The sequence below is a fragment of the Sinocyclocheilus anshuiensis genome, unplaced genomic scaffold (assembly GCF_001515605.1).
Source record: "Sinocyclocheilus anshuiensis isolate Anshui unplaced genomic scaffold, SAMN03320099.WGS_v1.1 scaffold2234, whole genome shotgun sequence".
Classification (NCBI taxonomy): Eukaryota; Metazoa; Chordata; class Actinopteri; order Cypriniformes; family Cyprinidae; genus Sinocyclocheilus; species Sinocyclocheilus anshuiensis.
In genome coordinates, this window is record NW_015556018.1 from 171326 (window position 1) to 186186 (window position 14861).

Below are 14861 nucleotides of genomic sequence, written 5' to 3' on the forward strand. Positions count from 1 at the left end.
TCAAACACACTTCAGACTTGAAAAGCATCCGTAGCAGAGGTCACTGACACCAACACACACTCACATTTATCTAAATAAGACCACACCTAGAGAGTTTTAAATAAAGCAAATGACTGCACACTGACTAACCCTAACCAAACCCCTAAACACACACACACACACACACACAGAGTGTCCTGTAATGTGGATCTCTCATTACTCATGCAATTAAAGAGCTGAACAGCCACTTAAATACCCATCAGGCTTCACTCCCGGAGGATCTGCGGACAGACGGAGGAGGAACTCTCACATACAGGTAAAGGTGTGACACGTCAGCACAAATCCAGCATGCAGCTGATTCCAGGATTCTGGAGATGATCAGAGGCTAAAGTTAATGTTACTTCGACTGTTGAACAAGTTCAGATTCAGCTGTCAAGAAATGCATTCAAACTTTGAAAGCACTTTCAAATTCCACAATGAATGAAACATGAAGGCTGCGTCCAAAAATCGCACACTTCCCTACTATATAGTAGGCAAAAAACAATATGTGAAAGAGTATAAAGTATTCAGTAAAACATGCATACTTTTTTTTCTGTTATTCTCCTGTTTATTACTGTGAAGCTGCTTTGAAATAACCTGTATTGTATAAAGCGCTATTGAAATAAACATGACTTGATTACCTACTTCCGGTGTTTCTGCTGCTTTCTGGCTCCGCCCACTGCCCCGCCCAGGTGTCAATCATCACAGGCCTCACACCCCCAATGAATCTGCATGATTTTTCCAGTTGTTCATGACTTGCTGGATAAGAACATTTTAAAATACTTTTTACTCACAATTTATGCCCAAAAATATTTGAAAGTTTGAAATAACTAAAAATAATATTATTTATAAAAATGGCCATTTGGAGTCTGAAGATGTTATTAATTTCCAAGCCTTTTGCACATCGAGACATCTCATTTTTAAAATGAGGATACTTCATATACCCAGGTTTTCCAAGAATCCTGTTTCTTCAAAGACAAAAAAATTTAAATAAACAAATCAATCAATAAATAAATAAAAGAAAAATAACCCAAAAAATTAAAAAAATCACAATTTTAAACATTTCAATAACAATAATAATGATGATGTTTAAGGGGTGAATTTTAAATTAAATTAAATTATTAGATTTTAATCTCATTTTAATACTTTTGTCTTATTTTAAATCATTTTAAGTCATCTTGCGGCCCCTTGTTGCGAAACACTGTCCTGATAAAGTGAAAATCTAAAACCACAGATCTGTTTAGCATTATAAAATGATGTTAATATCACCAAAACATCTTTGTTTGTTCTTCCAAACTTAATGTAAAAGCAAGAATACAGCCATAGATCTGATATAGCCTAATGTTTCCTGACGGCTCTTTCTAAAGACACAGATGTACACTAAACACTGTGTTCCAAACACACACACACACACACACTATGATTCTGGCCAAAATCAGCGTTCATCTTCTTTCATTATCGGACCCTTGCGAACGCTCGTCCTGACAGTCCAATTCCTCAGTGCTGCCACACCGTCATCCCTAATTCATTTTCCTCTCCCGTAATTTATTTCCCCTCGTGACCCGATGCATAAAGAGCCACAGACTCTGATCTTCAGTACGTAAATCTTCATCTTCATCCTCACATGCCTCCAGATCAGCCTGTCAGCACGCTTTAACAATAGCAGCGGATGAAATATAATTAGCATCGCTCACTGGCGTTTAAACACTCATGCTCCATCAGACTCTACCGAAACCATTATAAAGCTTGTATTACAGTACTGCACTGCAAAAACAGATCTTCTTGTGTTCCAGTACAAATATCTAAACATTCTTAAATCAAGATATATTTGCTGAAAATCTGACTTTTCCAGTTTTTAAGTGCTATAATCAGGTCCCCGGTGCATCTACCAACCAAGGAAACGTGAAAAAGATTAACCCAGTAACTTTGTTTTGGGAAGCCTTTTTCTGCAAGCGTCTGATTTCACTCCCCTTGTGACGCTGGGGATCTCATTATAATATTACCTCCCCTTAATCTGTAAGTTTCCACCCATGGCACTGTAATTTTGATTTCACAAGCGACAACGGTGTTAAGACATGCTAAGTGTTCTGTGTTTGGCTGCACAGACGAGCACAGAACACTGTTTAGAGTCCCAGCCTCAGAGGAGACAACAGAGCAGTGCATTTATTGATTTATTTACTGTATATTGCTGCTGCCACACAGATCTAAAATAAACATGCGATTTATTTCCCAGCTGTTTACCTTCACAGACATAACCCACTGTTTTTGTAACTCGTGTGTTTTTAACGTAAACTTGTGTGTGAATGAGAACTTAGTTTAGTACTCGCATGCTGTGACAGCCGCTTTCTGTGCGTGTGCTTCGGATGTGTGCTCTCAGAAAACCCTATATCAGAAGTTTAAACTCATATGGATTAAAACGCATGATTTCAGCGCGATAAACATGATACTCAGAACCATAACAGATGTTTTTAGCAGGTCCGAGCTGTAAAGGCACAGCTCTATTCTGGAAAAGGGGGCGGGGAGCAGCAGCTCATTTGCATTTAAAGAGACAGTCCACTCAAAGGGGCATAATATGTCTCCTTTAAGTGAAAATAAAGTGAGTTTATGCTTAAAATGAGAGCAGATATCTGCTTAAACTTGCTTTCTCTTTGAATTGAGCTGATTTTTCTGACTCCACTGGCAGATATTTGTTCTTGTTTTAGTCATAAACGTATTTTATTTTTGTTCTGAAAAATGTATCAAAATGAAGAGAATTAATGATTAAAACAAGAACAAATATCTCCTGAAGGGCTCAGAAAAATCAACTTAATTCAAAGGGAAAACTAGTTTACTTTTCTGATCCCACTGGCAAACATTTGTTCTCGTTTTAATCAAACTCACTTCATTTTGGTAAGAAAATAAGTCTTGTTTTTAGTAATTATGCATCTAAAGTAAATATATCTTGACTTAATGTTTAAAGATTTGCACTGGAAAATAAGACAAAAATACTGAGGAAGAAGGTCACATTCAGATATTATTTTACTCTTTACACATTAATTATTCTCATTCTCTGAGCCATAAACACTCTTACATCTGATTAAAGATGATCTTACATGTTAATGTGAGTTTCTGTCCTAACCAGCTGCTTGCGTTCTTTTTATGCAGCGTTGATCTGGATAGCTCCGCCCACCTGACGCCTGATTGGATCAAAGTCACACTCCTCATGTACATTAAACAAGATACTGTCATCATTTACTCACAATGTTCTTCCAAACCTCTATGACTTTCTTTGGTCTGTGGAACATGAAAATAATTTAAAAGTTGTTGTTTGGTTCCCAACCTCCCTCAAAAAGTCATTTTTGGCTGAACTATTCCTTAAACTGCTCGAAAACAACATGCATATAGTGTTTGGTCGCTTTACATTCAGTCTTCTGGTCAGTAAATGGTCAAAGTGTGGCGATACAGTGTGATGCAATGCCGTCTAATCAGGACAAAACACTTTCAACATGCAAACACACACACACACACACTCTCTCTCACACACACACACACACTCTCACACACACACACTTCGTAAAATGTGTCGATTTTAAGCTTCTGGCTTGTTCTACATTTGAAGACAAGGGTAAAAAAATCTATATTTAACGTTTATTTAATGTTTACCAGCAGACAAACAAGTTGAAATGTGCAGCCGTGCAGCATTAAAACACGCCACCCATGAGGACGATTTGAAGAAGCACTCGCAAATCACAATTATGAGCAGAATACAGATGTTTACTGACTTCAAGCAGTGGAATATCGTTCACTGAGACTTTGAATGCATTTACAACATGATGAAAATGACTCCTGTTGAATCTCATCATATTCTCAGCCTCTCTTTGCCCCATTAAGAGATCTTTGTTTGTTATTATTTCATTTCCAGAAAGACAAGAATGAATGCAGGACTCAATACCAGATAAATAACAGCAGCATTAGACAGTGATCGTATGTCTGTGCCTCTTAACGCTTAGAGCAACGTTATTTTACTATCATTTATATAATATTTACTATTTTATGTACTATTTTTAATATCTATATTTTTTTATATTATTATTATTATTTTGATTTTATTTTATATTTTTGTTTTCAGTTTAGTTTTGTTTTTATTAATATTTTAATATAGATTTTATTTTTAAATTCTCAGTTTTTATTTTAAGTTGGTTGCAAGAATTTTTTTGTCCTTCTTTGTTAATATTTTTAATTATATTTTTACAAATATTTTTGTGTTCATTTTAGTTTTATTTATTTTGTTGTGCGTTTTATTCATATTTTGAGTTTGATTTTATTTTAATTTTTTCTGTTTTCATTTTCATTTTAGTTTCATTTAATTTGATTGTGCTTTTTGTTAATATTTTGAATTTGAAATATTTTATTCGTATATTTTCTTTTTTCACTTTATATTGTAGATAACATTTTAGTAATTTTACGGTGTTTGTCATTTATTTTATGAATATACTTACATTTTTATTTATTGTTAGTTTTAGTTATTTTACTACAACTTAAACTAAGCGAAAATTAGAAATGTTGCCTTGGTACCTAACTGAAATAAAACAGGTGTAATATATTTTATAAAGTCAATGTTTATTTTATTTAAAGTATTTCTTATGGTTATAGTTTACTATAGTTATAGTCACTATAATCATTCATTAGTCAGCGTCTCTGATTCTTTCACAACATCGATCTGTTTGTTTGAGCGGCCCGATGTGACACACTGCGGTTTTAATTAAAGTAATAATTCAGACAAATATGAAGATTCTCTGATCATTTACTCACATTCATGTTGTTCCAAACCAGCTCTTTCTTCTCGTTACTGTGAGGAACAGAATGAAGTCTCCCCTTCACTGCAGCTCACAAACATCCTTTGAATGTCAGTCACGTGACACAAGCACCTGCGTTCACTGTAGAGCAGCCTGAACATTCTGCTAAACATCTTCAGGGAAGTTTGAAATGGTCATTTCTGGATACACTAACCCTTTAATTTCCTGCATGCATCTCACAAACATTACATTCACACCATGGAGATGCTACCAGACACCGTCTCCCCACAAGTACGAAAACTGCTTACTTATTGACATTCTTTTAATATCGGCTCAGAAATTCTGCAAACACCTCACTTTCCGCCGCTATCTGGCGTGCGGCGGGAGATAAGAGCGGACGGCTGACATTATTCTCACTGAGGCTGGGATCAATGCGGAGCGTTAAAGGTGAAAGATCACCGGGAGAGTAGCTAGTTAACGTAATGGGGCTTTGGAAGCAGATTGAACCAGACGGCTCGGCTGAGATGCATTTAGAGAGAAAACAGGACAGAAGTCGCCAATTCAGAGAGGAGCCGTGCACGAGGATACCGAGCTGAAAAATATCTCACACACACACACACACACACAAATGCAGCGGCCCGCACGCGCCCATCACTTCAGTCTAACGCAGCAGCGTGTGTCCGAACCATCTGCCGCGCTGCGCAGGAAAACAGCTTCATGCTAAATGAGAGAAGAGGGAGAAAACGGGAAGGCGAGGATGAGACAGGGTCCGTGTCTGTGGAGCTGACAGTCAGAAAACAACAAACACACTGCTGAATTTCAGCAGAACATCAGCGTTTCACCTCAAAGCCAACAAAATGAAATGCATGAACTGTGCATAAAGAAAATCAAACCAATCCATTATGAGTTACATTCATGACAATTAAACGCATTTTATCTGACAAATCAATTACCATAATGCATCTGTTGTTGTTTTTTTATTTTCATTATTATAATTATTATGAACAGCAATTTGCATTGACATTATATTTCATGCGTTTGGCAGAGCTTTCCTCCGAAGCGACTTTGCATTGCATTCAAGGAACATGTTATTCCAGTATTTCTGTATTCAGCAATTCGTGAATGAGATTCATATGCATTACTGTTGAAAATGTTCAGTGCAAAGCACCTTTAAAGATTATGCATTTGTAGACACTTATCCATTTTTTGTGGCATTTAAGGCATGTTATAGAAAAATTAGCTGTATTTTTATAATACAGTACTTTCCTGAATGAGAATGTTATGCATTATAACTTGAGAAAATATTCTCAAATGCCATTAAAAGTGAAGTCACAATGCAGACCACATTGACATTTATGCATTCGAAGACACTTATCCAAAGCGACTTTTGTTGCATTCAAGGTCACATTATAGAAGATTTACTTCCCATTTATAAAAAAAATTCTTAATTGCCATGAAAATACTGTAATGCCACAATACAAACAACCTTAAGTATTGCATTTTATGCGTTTGGTAGATGCTTTAACTCAAAGCAACTTGCATTGCATTCAAGGTAAACATTTCAGAAAATGTGCTGCATTCCTGTATGAGATTTATTACAGTAACATTTATGCATTTGCACCGGTGATGCTACTAGATTCATGCTCGACTGCCTTAAATCATTCATTTTCTTTAAGCAAAACTAAATTTTTCATGTGTTAATTGTGATTTTGGGGTCAAATATGATAAAATAACCCACCTAATCAGGAAACAGCCAAACAAACAGCGTTATAATTAATGGCATAAAGGCAGAAGATGGCCAAGCTACTAAAGGGCCCGATATCAATTAGCACTAAAGTCAAGGGCCAGTGTTTCTGCTCTAAACTCATTACAAGAGGCTTGATTTCAGCTTTAATTAAAATAGATTCGTGTTTAAAGCATTATGTGCTTCACACGCTTTACTCACAGCTTCACAAACACGATCCATACGCAATCTGTGCAAACAGACAGATGCGTGATCAATGTCCATAAACATCCACAGAAATAAATCTGGATCAGACACATATGATATCTTGCCTGCAGACAAGAAAAATCACATGATTTCACTTTAATATCGCAGTTGCAATAGGTAACCTCTCAGAAAAGATCTCACTGATGTTTCAAACTGTGCTCAGGTTTGTGAAGATCTCAGTATGAACTCAAATATTTCTCATCAAACGATCTGAACTATACGCTCATTTTCTCTTTTTCTGGATGACACTCTTGACTCTGATTGATTTCTACGATGCCACGTTCACATCGTGTAATGTGCTCAACATGACCGGGACACTGGACTGACCAATCAGAAGACAGAACTGGAACTGTAGGTTTCATAAACTTGATTTTCCAGTGATGACTGTGTAATATAAAACAACTTCTGCATGCGGAGCCGTGATTATGCTAATATGTCATTCGACATAAATAATTTCTAATGTGTGTGTGACATTTCAATAATGCACTTGTGCTAATGGACGGGACGTGAAATAAGAAGATACGGCGAGAAAGAGATGTTGAGATGAAGAGGGTGGAAGCAAATGGATTTCTTTATTTTGGTATAAGGTAAGCGACATCACTTACACCCCTGCCCTGAAGAACAGAGAGAGAGAGAGAGAGAGAGAGAGAGAGAGAGAGACAGTGAATATAGATGGGCTCCGGTGAGCGGCTCTCCTCCAGGCCAGCTATTAAAGACAAGAGCCAATCAGCATTTCATCAGGCTGTCCTCTTTATCTCTCTATCATCTTTTCTTTCTCTCTTCTCCATCTTCCCTTCACTGACTCTCTGTCTCTCTATTTCACTCTTAAACACTATATATATATATATATATATATATATATATAGTACATTAAAAATAAATAAATGATAACATTAATTATAGTTAAATATATAAATATATCGCTGTTCCATCTGCTGTCTCTGACGTCATGTTACTAGTGAAGGTTTTTTAAACTGTGTGTGTTCTTGTGGTCATCATTGAATGTAAAGAGATGGATCTACTGTGTGTCTTGACATCTTAAAGTGCACACACACACACACACACACACACACTTGAGTCGTGCCCTAAGTCAAGTCTGACAGCGGCGGCCCTTCTCACTCACACCTCAGCCTCCGGGGCCGGCCACATTATGAAAAAATTACCCTGTTAATTGACACTTAATTAATCTAAAGTCAATTTAACCTTGAGATCCACGTCCACGGCAGACATGACAGACAGAGAGAGAGAGAGAATGAAAGAGAGTGAAAGAGAGAGGGAGGATGAAGATCTGGCTCCTCAGCTCTTCACGTGTGGGTGTGTGTTTATTCACAGTGTGTTGGTGTTTTGCTGAGTTGATCATTTAGATAATTATCACCTGACTGTCACCTCACTGCATCACTCACTGCAGACACTCGCCCCTCATCTGCATCTGTGTGTGTGCGTGAGTGTGTGTTTTTACTGAGGTAAGCATTACTAGTACTAGAACTCGTGCTGATCAAACCTCTAACACTTACAGGTGCATCTCAATAAATTAGAATGGAAAAGTTCATTTCAGTAATTCAACTCAAATTGTGAAACTCGTGTATTAAATAAATTCAATGCACACAGACTGAAGTAGTTTAAGTCTTTGGTTCTTTTAATTGTGATGATTTTGGCTTTTCCACGGCATTCTAATTTATTGAGATGCACCTGTAGTCTTAAAGTTCAGAAAATCACAGACACTTAACGGTGGACTCTTTCCATGCCACATAGAAAGAAAATACCTAGCAACCCCATAGCAACCACTCAGAGCACTATTGCAACCCCTTAGCAACCACTCAGAACACCATAGCAACCACAATGCCCTCATAACCTCATAGCAAACCCTTCTCAACTACTCAGAAGAACACCCTAACAACCCCTAAGCAACCACCCAAAACACCCTAGCTACCTCTTGGCAACCACTAAGAACACCCTAACAACCCCTAAGCAACCACCCAAAACACCCTAGCTACCCCATAGCAACCAACTCAAACACCCTAGCAACCCCATAGTAACCACCAAAAACACCATAGCAACCACCCAAAACACCATAGCAACCACAAAGCCCTAGTAACCTCATAGCAACCCCCTTTCAACTACTCAGAACACCCTAACACCTGCTAAGCAACCACCCAAAACACTCTAGCTACCCCATAGCAACCACCCCAAACACCCTAGCTACCTCATAGCAACCACTCAGAGCACCCTAGCAACCACAAACCCCTAGTAACCTCATAGTAACCCCTTTTCAACTACATAGAAACACCCTAGCAACCCCTAAGCAACTACCCAAAACACTCAAGCTACCTCGTAGCAACCACTCAGAGCACCCTAGCAACCACAAAGCCCTAGTGACCTCATAGTAACCCCTTTTCAACTACTCGGAACACCCTAGCAACCCCTAAGCAAACACCCAAGCAACCACTAAGAACATCCTACCAACCGCACAGCAGCTTGATCTGTACAGGTAAACACACCCTTGCGTTCTTTAGCACTGCCAGTGATGTGAAATGGACAAACTCATCAGTTTTCATCTCTTCATCATTATTTATCTGTCTCTCATTATCTGTACAGAAATGACTTACTGCAGTGAGTTTATAAAGACAAAACTCAACACGTTTCATCTTCATGAGGAGGAACAAAATAATGATGCTGAATGACACGATGTTATAGAAACTCAGTTCAGTCTCCTGATCTCTAATGCCGAATCTTTAAACTGTTCTCAAAACTCACATGAATGCTGATCTTTCTGCATTTCTGCTTTTTTAAACACATATTTGCTTGCTAACACTCGCTCTGTCTTTCTTACACTTACACAAAACACCAGCCGTGAGGAAAGGTGCGGGAAAGAATTGTGGGTAAATTTGTCTCTTGTTTGTTGCCATGACGAGACAAAGCTCTGCCTTCACGCCCAGCTGAATCTGTGTGATTAAAGAGACGACAAGCAAAACCATCTGCGTGTCACACTCATCCGTCATCACACTCATTCTCCATCAGCAGCCCCTCCATCACTCATTCTTTCACTCTGACACACACACACTCACACACATGAACGTCTCAAACCCGGCTGGAGGTTTTAGGGAAAGATCAAATGGAATGAGTGATTTGGAAGCGTCACTGAAGGAAAGAGGAAACACTGAGGGTTTGTGTGTTTTACAGGTATGAAACACTTCCCACGCACGAAATACACAAGTTTGATTTCATGCATTGTGAAATGTGTCAGAACACGATTCAGAGCAAGTGCACACTGCATCACGTCAGAATTACCATGATAATGTGATTGTTAATATATGTACTGTGCATGTTCATCAAACTCATTACCAGGTGGAAAACTCTCAAACTTTAGAATGTCATGTGACATCAGTAAGGAGGCACTGATAATAAATCAGTCAATGCCAATAATTACTATGATTCTGACATGAGATGAACACAGTATCACATGCACTTCAAGTGGAACCAGGAATATCATTAATCATGAGTTCTTGAGCACACAAATGAACAAATTAAGTATTCACAAGTGAGGAAACTCAGTATTCTGGATGATACAGTTCAGCAACTCCATAACGACCATACAGATCACCCTAGCAACCCCATAGCAATCACTCAGAACACAGAACAATATTTACAAGTGGGAAACTCGGAATTCTAGATGATACATGTGTTGCAACAAGTAAGGATGATACAGAGCAACAATACAAAGCACCATAGCAACTACTCAAAACACTCTAGCAACCACTCTGAAAACAGAACAATATTTACAAGTGGGAATTCAACATGATACATAATTTGCAACAAGGGGGGACTCTTATCACGCCAGAAAGGGGGAAAAAACACCCTAGCAACCCCACAGAAAACCCCTGTAACCCCATAGATACCACTCAAAACACCTTAGCAACCCCATAGAACACAGAACAATATTTAACAAGTGACAATCTTGGAAAGTCTAGATGACACACAAGTTGTGATGAGGGGGACTCTTTTCATGCCAGACAGGAGAAAACACCTAGCAACCCCATAGCAACCACTAGAGCACTCTAGCAACCCCATAGCAACTACATAGAACACAGAACAATATTTACAAGTGGGAAACTCAGAATTCTAGAAGATATGCAAAGTTGCAGAAAGGGGGAACTTTTGTCATGCCAGACAGGAGAAAACACCTAGCAACTCCACAGCAACCACACAGAACAACCTGACAACCCCATAGCAACCACTCAGAACATAGAATAATATTTACAAGTGGGAAACTCGGAATTCTAGAAGATACACAAGTTGCAATGAGGGGGACTCTTTTCACGCCAGACAGGACAAAACACCCTAGCAACCCCCATAGCAACCACTCAGAAAACACTAGCAACCCCATAGCAAGAACACAGAACAATATTTACAAGTGAGAAACTGAGCTTATAGACGATGAGTGTAAAGTTAATTGCTATGCAAACTTTCATGCTTTGCTTTACCCATGTTAGATGTTGTTTAGTGGACAATATTAGAATTTAGTTTTGTTTAGGTTTCTTCCATGTTTTGTTTCTGACTTGTCTCATGCTTGAGATGTCGCAATAATGAACGCCTGTATGATTTTCCCAGATGCACTTGAAGGCAGCGCAAGTGTAAACATTTCTACGGTCAGCTTTCTCTTGCAGCACAAATACTGTCAGCAAGAAAACCTCTATTGCCCCCTTGAGTTCTGAAGTGTGTTACCAGCACAGTAAAGCAAGTTAAGTGCATGTTAAGATCTGACGGCACCTGGAGAACTGAGATCATCTGATCTGATCTCAAGCTGAACCTCCATCGGGACGCTCCAGAGGAAAAGAGTCAGATGGATAAATAATGGCAGTGCTGGAGTTCACAGACAGCGTCAGCCGAATGCACAGAAGCATCATCCCAGACCTGAAACAGAAGAGCTGAAAGAGCTTATGCTGGAGGAGCGTCTTTCTCTAGTGGTCTAACACAGCTAGTTTTTTCTCCTGGACTCTATTATTGGGCCTCTTTCTCTCCACATCATGTGAAAAACGCAGTCAGCAGTGATGCAGCGTGGCGCTGAGAGATGCAGGAGGGCCCGCGCTCATCCCTCATCCTGCGATTCCTCCGTCTCTCCTCATGCACCCCATCTGGCCTGAATATCGATTAAGCGTAAAGAAAGATTGAATCTCTCGGTCGGCGGTCGGGCCCCTGAGGGCCTCCAGTACAAAGAGTCATGACTTTAACACTCTGACCGTTGTCCCTTCAGCTCCACTGCACTAGTATACTTAGTTTAGTGCTCTTACTAACCTTGACTGCAGTCGGTTAGTGTTCTTACTGTGACGGTATTGTGCTATAAATAAATTTCAAAGATTTGACGTCACTAACCTGGTAAACTTCAAGCGAATCCAGTGATCAGTTCTTCCTTGAGATCTTGATTTGTTCTTGTTCAGAGACACACAGCTGGGGGTTGGAACGTAGGATGGGATAAAACACCTAGCAACCACTCAGAACACCCTAGCAACTCCATAGCAACCCCACAGCAATCATTTAGAACAATATTTACAAGTGGGAAACTTAGAAGATACGCAAGTTGCAAGTTGAGGGGGAACTATTTTCATGCTAGAAAGGAGAAAACACCTAGCAACCCCATAGCAACCACTTTGAACACCTTAGCAACCACCCAGAACACAGACCAATATTTACAAGAGGGAATCTGAGAATTTTAGAAGATATGCAAGTTGCAGTGAGGGGGAAACTCTTGTCATGCCAAACCAGTGAAAACCCCTAGCAACCCCATAGTAACCACTCAGAAAACAGAACAATATTTACAAGTAGGAAACTCAGAATTCTAGAAGATACACAAGTTGCAGTAAGGGGGACTCTTTTTATGCCACACAGGATAAATAACCTAGCAACTCCATAGCAACCATGCAGAACACCCTAGCAACTCCATAGCAACCAAGCAGAACACCCTAGCAACCCTATAGCAACCACTCAGAACAATATTTACAAGTGGGGAAACTGAATTCTTGATGATACTTCGTCAATCTTTAGTCTAGTCGAGTCCAGCCTCCAACGTTACCTGCCAAACAGTAAAGAAATGATTTATAATGCCTGACTGTGTGTGTGTGCAGGTTTAGACGACTTCATCAGGAGGAAGGTCTCTGTAAAAAACGCTTACTGCCTTGATTTATGAGATGATATTTTTCATCCTCCTCTTATTCTGATGACTGGACAGTGTAAAAGCGAATGCTCTCAAGCGCACAGATAGTCAAGGTAAGAACCACGCTGAATACTCACACATCCAGACCCTGAAGTGCCATGATGAGCTACAACTGGACAGAGACACTCATATTAACACCAACAAACAGAGTCAGATGAAGAGCCAGCGTCTCATTTAAGACAAACGTAGAATCAAAGCATACAAGAGCATGAACACAAACACTTCTAGCTGCACGAGCTTGATTTCATGTGCTGTTGTGTCCATCAGGGATCCAAACTCATCAGAAAAAGACAACAAGCATGCAAACGCCCTGAAGGAAGTTCAGGGGCATTTAAAGAAAAAAAAAATGTGGATTTACAGTTGATTTCATGAGGATATAGGGAAACTCACCATAGACTCTGTACAGTTATTTGCTCAAATAAATAAAGTTGAAAAAGCTCTATTCACTTCAGTTGTCTCAGGTCACATTCACATTGTTATTACCATACAATAATAATAATAATAAAATAATAATTATTAGTCAGGTCAAGTTAGCTCTTTTCACAATGCACATTTCAAAGCAGCTTTACAGAAAATCGTGATGTTAATGTTTATAATATCTTAATATCTTCATGCGTAAACGTCATATTTAGCAGATTGTAACTGGGCGATAAAATAGTTACATTTTGCTACAATATAAACAATCATGAGGTTGAGATTTGCTATAGTATTAATCGCTTTACGTGAGCGTACTGTATGTATGCGGATAAAGTTGGATATGCTTACATATCAGAATATTGAATATTGAATGAATATTGAATATTCACTAAATTATAATGCATAATTAAATTAAATATATTACTATATTAATAATACTATTGTACTGCAAAAAAAAGAAGACCTTTTATTTGCAGAAAGCTGATTTGGGAAGATGGTTGGTGCATGTTGCATTTTCAAATGCCACACTTTTTGCTTTTTTAAACTTATTTTGGTTTCAAAATGGCCATTTTTGCCAAAAGTTTGTTCTGTGAAATCAAGCTGAACACAATTAATAACACGACTGTTGTGTTCTCAGCATTAGACATTAAACATCTTCTATGGTCAGTTTTCTCCTTCAGCTCAACTACTGTCAGGATTTGTTTAATTAGTTTAGTTAGTTAATCTAATGGTCTGTAAACGATCACCCTTTGCACTGAGGTTTGAATGTGTCAAAGTAACACAAAAACTCAAGTGTGTGAAGCAGACCAGTGTGTTTCTGACCAGAGAGAAAGATCTCGGCATCTGAAACTGAATCCTGGAGGTTTGACGGGCCGAATGAAATTCTGTGACCTTAAATACAGACAGATACAAGACGCCTCACAACACTGACACAAAATAAAGATCAGCTCAGCATGGTGGATGTGGAGAGTGTGTTGATGTGTTGAGGAGTGTGTGAGACTCTCTCACACACACACACACACACACACACACACACACACTCATTGTAATTCGTGAATTCTATTAGTGCGGCCCCTGCAGTGAGCCTGTGCTTAGAGAATAAATAATGCTAATGACGATGATTGCTCATGCTGTCACACACACTCTCACTGGCGTCCCCAGGGGCCACGGGCCCCCAACATGCACAGGTGTGTGTGTGTTTGGGAGTCTGACACTCTAATTGCTCTCAACCCTGAAGCTTCCTCTCCAGCCCTGCTTCCCTAAAGGCCATGTGAGCTCCGTCTGTGTGAGTGAGTGAGTGAGTGAGTGAGTGAGTGAGTGAGTGAGTGAGTGAGTGAGTGAGTGAGTGAGTGAGTGAGTGAGTGAGTGAGTGAGTGAGTGAGTGAGTGAGTGAGTGAGTGAGTGAGTGAGTGAGTGAGTGAGTGAGTGAGTGAGTGAGTGAGTGAGTGAGTGA